The following is a 4,849-nucleotide window of genomic DNA, read 5'->3' as shown; positions in this document are numbered from 1 at the left end:
AAAAGCATACATCGGAAAGGGGAGGGGGTACATGTAAAGTACAAGGGAGTGTAGGAAATAAAAGGTCTCATTGTCAGGTAGCCCACGAGAAAGTCGTGTGTGTGCATTTGTGTCCTAAACTAGAAAGCACATAAAAGATTACAATTTGTCTTGAGTCTTGAATGCTCCTTTCCGTGTTTGGGTCAAATACTCGTCCAAAGTCTTTTGCAAAGGGTCCTAATGAGTCTCTAAGTCCTTTCCCAATGTCCTTTCCATGATAAGGGAGTTAGTGTACTTTTTGCATTTTTATGTCTTATCCATTTTTAGGTTCGTTTTAAGAATGAGATGAATATGTACAATATGGAATATAAAGCAACATAAGAGAAAAGTAAGTAAATGACAAGGATTAAATGTTAGAAGTTAGGTGCGGAAATTAAAAGTTAGAGGTTAGATGTTAATCAAGATTATAAGAGAATTAATAACAATATAAAAATCTAAACCAAATTCTAAAGTAAACAATTGACCAAAATTATCAAACAATATCACCATGAAGACCAAATTAAAATTCTAAAGTCAAACAATATCAAAGTTAATATCAAGTTATTTCTAACATCAACAAACAATTATCAAAAATTAATATCAATTATAAAATTAACAATCAATTAACTTCTAAACAATTATTAAATATTAATATCTAGAATCAACTATCATAAGTTAAATCTAAAATCAACAATAAGAAAATGCTAACAAAGAAAAACCAACACAAAATCAATTCTAACAAACCAAATCAACACCAATTCAATTCTAAAGAAACAAAATGGGCCTACTGACCCTTCCTAAGCCCAATGCAGGGGGTGTATGAGCAACATAGTGAAGTGTATGGTCCAAACATGGGTGAATAGGGGATATTGGGCCTAAAGCCCAAACTATCCCTCAAGCTGCATCAACAGGAAAAAAGATCCCAAATCGTTATCCCTACGAATGCAAAAGACGCTCCTCAATAGCTTTCACGTCTCTGCCGCGCCGGAGTTAACCACCGGCAGTGGCAGAGTTCTCACTCACCTAATTCGGATCCTCAATCACAACCGACGTAACGAGGAGTGCAGAAATAAAGGAGATGTCATACCGGCGACGGTGATGATGGCGGATGCGTCAACATCTACTTTAAGATTGAGGCGATGCACGATTTGGAATTGTGATTCCTCTGGAGTGCAGTTATTGTTACAGCGAGGTGAGCGAACTTTGCGATGTGGAGGAGTACATGTGAAACAAAGTGAGAATCCGTTGAACTCTGAGCAAATTCCGTTGCTTCTATTTTAATTCGCTTCCGATAATGAGTTGTTGTGGTTCTCAGTTCCGTTATTTGGATTGAGTTCGAAGACTGAAGAAGAACGTGGTGGTTCCTCGAAAGAGGATCTGATGCGATCACGGTCTGGTTATGGAGGTTGAGATAAAATATGGTGGTGATTTGTTGTTTTCACGGGGAGAAGAAGAAACTCTCTGAATAAAAAAACTGAAGAAGTTTCAACATTCCAACTTCTGTTTTTATAGGGTCGCTCGTGCGACTATGATTCTTTTAATTTATTTGGATTAATTTTTTGCATTTTGATGCTCTTTACGGTTTGAGTTATAGCTTGGATTTCCATTTGGTTTCCGTTTTGCATTACAGTTTTGGATGTACTTTGCTTTGAGCCGCGCTTGGTTGCCGCGTTGCCGTTTCGGCTGATAGCTTGTGTTTGCGGCTTTGGTGCGTTCGGAAGCTTAGCTCGCACTGCGTTTTGATCCAAATTTTTGTTCCGGTTATTGCAACTTGATTTTGGCTTGATGGAAGCTTGTGTTTATTGTCGTTTTACTTGCAAGCAGTTACTGTTCACGCCATTTTGCCGTGGCAGCTAGTGTCGTTTAGCTGTTGCGTTGTGTTGGCTTGTGATGCATTGTACTGGCTTGCAGCTTGGAGTTCGTCGTGTGGCTCTTTGCGTGAGTGCATCTTGCGGTAATTTCTTTTTATTCATTACATTTTGAGTCTGTAGCAGCTTTGGTGTACTGCGCTGGCGCGGTGTGTTTCGCAGCTAGCTTGTGTTACTGCTGATGTTGGCTTCTTGGAGCGTGTGTTTTGCTTTGAGCTGCTTCGCAGCTAGTGCAGTAGCAACTGCAGCTTCACGTTGCCTTCTTTCTTTTTCCACTGTATTGTTGCCTTCATTTTTCTTTAATGTACATGGATTAATGATTGTGGATGGAAAAAGATGAAATTTGGATAATTGAATTTTTAAAGGTTTACCGGATAATGGATTTGAATTTTGCAAGTGGATTAAAGAAAAAGGGTCAAATATAAAAAATTGGATATGGATAATTGGATTTTAAAGTGGACATGGACTTTGATACTTGGATAATGACAAATTAATTTGGACATTTGGATTCAACATGTGGGTTGGTTAATTGGTCAATGGGTTAATGCATGGATAATTGGATTAATAAAATTGTATTGGATCGAAAAAAGGTTTAATGGATAATGATGGATAAAGATAGATATGAATTTTAAATGGTTAATGGAGTTGTGAAATTGGTTTGGATTAAAATGAACGAATGGGCTTAATAAAATGGATGTGTTTAAAACAAAAAAGGATAAATGGGTTTAACAAAAAGAAATGAATGAGCTCAATGCAAAAACGATTAAATTCTCAAAACCAATTCGACTTTCCAGTAATCAACTCGGATCGTACAACTCAACTTGAATTTCAAAAATTAATTCAAAAAAGAGCGAAATGATTTTTAAAACCAAACTTATTTTCAAAGATCAAATCTAACCACTGTAGCGGGGTATTCGTTACCTTTAGATTTATTGACTAAATCAAAAGTAAATCATACAATTTTGGTCGCCACCGCACTTCTATTTATCCAAAGGAAAGGTTAGAAAGCGAACAAAAACCGAGAAGTTTTATCAAATCAAAAACTAATAAAAATGTCAGAGATCTGGGTAAGGGGGTTGGTTATGCAATGAGAAGGTTTTAAGCATCCAAAACATCCTTAGTACTCTAAGGGAGCCCTTTTTACAAATGTTGTAAGGTAGGTTGGTATTTGTGAAAATTATTTGTGCAAACATGATTGGGGAGATGAGAGAAGAATATACAAATTATTTACAACTTTGTGTTTGAATGGATAAACCCATTGCCTACGTACCATCTTAAAAAGGTAGGATCAAAACCTCGTAGTTCGGGGTAAAAATCTCAAAAGAAGTTGGTGGATTGATTTATCAAAAGCCTTAAGGTCTTTTGTTATCAAAGGGAGAAAACTCAACCTAAAACCACAAATCCACCATGTGAGGAGAGCTTCAACATGCTAGTGAGGGGTTAACCCTGTAATAAGCATGGAAGACTTATAGTCCATCACTAAGGATATAAGTGAGTATTATATCAACCTCTAGGATAACTCAAACCTAATAGATAATGTTTTACGAAAAGCTTTAACACACATAGTCATTGGAACCACAAAGACAATTGAGTGAGTTGTATTTACAAATGAAAAGTATTCACAAAATAAGGTCAAAGTTGACTTAGGATTCAATTCAAAATAAGTGTTATGAAAAGAGTTTGGAAAATCAAAAGCATAATGCTTAGGTTTCTAATTTTTTGAAAACAATGTTAATGTTTGCACAAAAGTTGGCTTGGGTTAGAGTGGAGAGAAGAAAAGAAGGGCTAGGTCCTAAACATGCAAAGATGAAGGAAGAGAAATAAAACCACATGGAGTTCCCTTCTTGAGATCATAAAGATGATCCAAGTTGCTCCTTCCTTTGGATTTGGCACTTAATAAGCAAATGACTTAAGCAATCAAGCAAATAATCAATCAAGCTCCTAGGAATCTTCCAATTGGCTTTAGTATCTCTCACTTTGGATACTCATGACAATGATTCTTCTACTTGGCTCAAGTTTAGGATCCCTAGCACACAAGAACACATAAATCAAAAAGTTCCACAATGCAATAGAAAGAATGGACAAGAGGGAGTTTAGAATTAGGGGTCCTTTCAATGTCTTCTTCAATATTAAGCATTCTAAAGGCATGAGGTGTAGTTGCTCTTTGACAATTTTCTTCTTTTTTTAGCATTCTAAAGGCATGAGGCCTAGTTGCTCTTTGACTCCATTTTTTTTGCATAGGTAAGGTCCTAAAATCTAAGTCCTTTCTCCATTTGCATTGGGTTCACACAAACAAAACAACACAAGCACAATAGTATATACACAATAATGTGCTCAAGTGAGTGTAAGACCCCAATTTTGGCCCTAAGATCCCTCATGGCCCATATCATATCATATCATGGCCTCAAGGATCATTGCATGCCCTAGTTTCCCTCCTAGTGGGTAGGTTGCCTTGTGAGTTGATTCTTGATCACCAAGCATACTTTGAATTTGTATATCTTTGCCTTTCATATGTTTATCATTCAAAAAGTACAAAAATATTGTCAGTCTAACCTTGTTGCTTGCAGTTGAAGCAATCATCAGCAATTAGGTCAAAGACAGTCAACAGTCAGTCAAAACAGTGGATGGTGGCCATTCTTGCAGAATTTGGGCACCATGATCAATAATCAAGAGTTCATATATCTTGGGACATCATTTGAAGTCAAGTTCTCAAGGAATTAGGGTTTGAAATTCATCAGAAGTGCTTCAGTCATCCAAAACCCTAGAAAAGTCAAACTTGGTCAACTGTGGATTTAATCAGTGATTTGATGGATAGAATTGGTTTGAAGGAGCTCATTCATGCTCATATAAGCCTCATATATCATGTCTAACCTCATCATGGAAGAAAATCAAGTCAAATAGAAAATTTCCCAAAATAGCAAGTGGACCTGTAATTTCAACTGCCAAAAATGGAAACTTCTTGA

The 4,849-nt window shown here is 36.5% G+C and overlaps 1 long non-coding RNA gene across 1 annotated transcript; it reads left to right on the top strand.

Annotated features, from left to right (window-relative positions):
- Positions 1-670: 670 nt before the first annotated feature.
- Positions 671-2,264, top strand: LOC127118310 (uncharacterized). Its single transcript, XR_007802173.1, has 2 exons — positions 671-1,252; positions 1,334-2,264. It is a non-coding gene; the product is annotated as an uncharacterized LOC127118310 (long non-coding RNA).
- The last annotated feature ends 2,585 nt before the right edge of the window (positions 2,265-4,849 follow it).

Source organism: Lathyrus oleraceus, chromosome 2, assembly GCF_024323335.1.
Source record: "Lathyrus oleraceus cultivar Zhongwan6 chromosome 2, CAAS_Psat_ZW6_1.0, whole genome shotgun sequence".
Lineage (NCBI taxonomy): Eukaryota > Viridiplantae > Streptophyta > Magnoliopsida > Fabales > Fabaceae > Lathyrus > Lathyrus oleraceus.
Note: the sequence above shows the minus strand (reverse complement) of the source record. Positions and strands in the feature narration are given on the sequence as shown.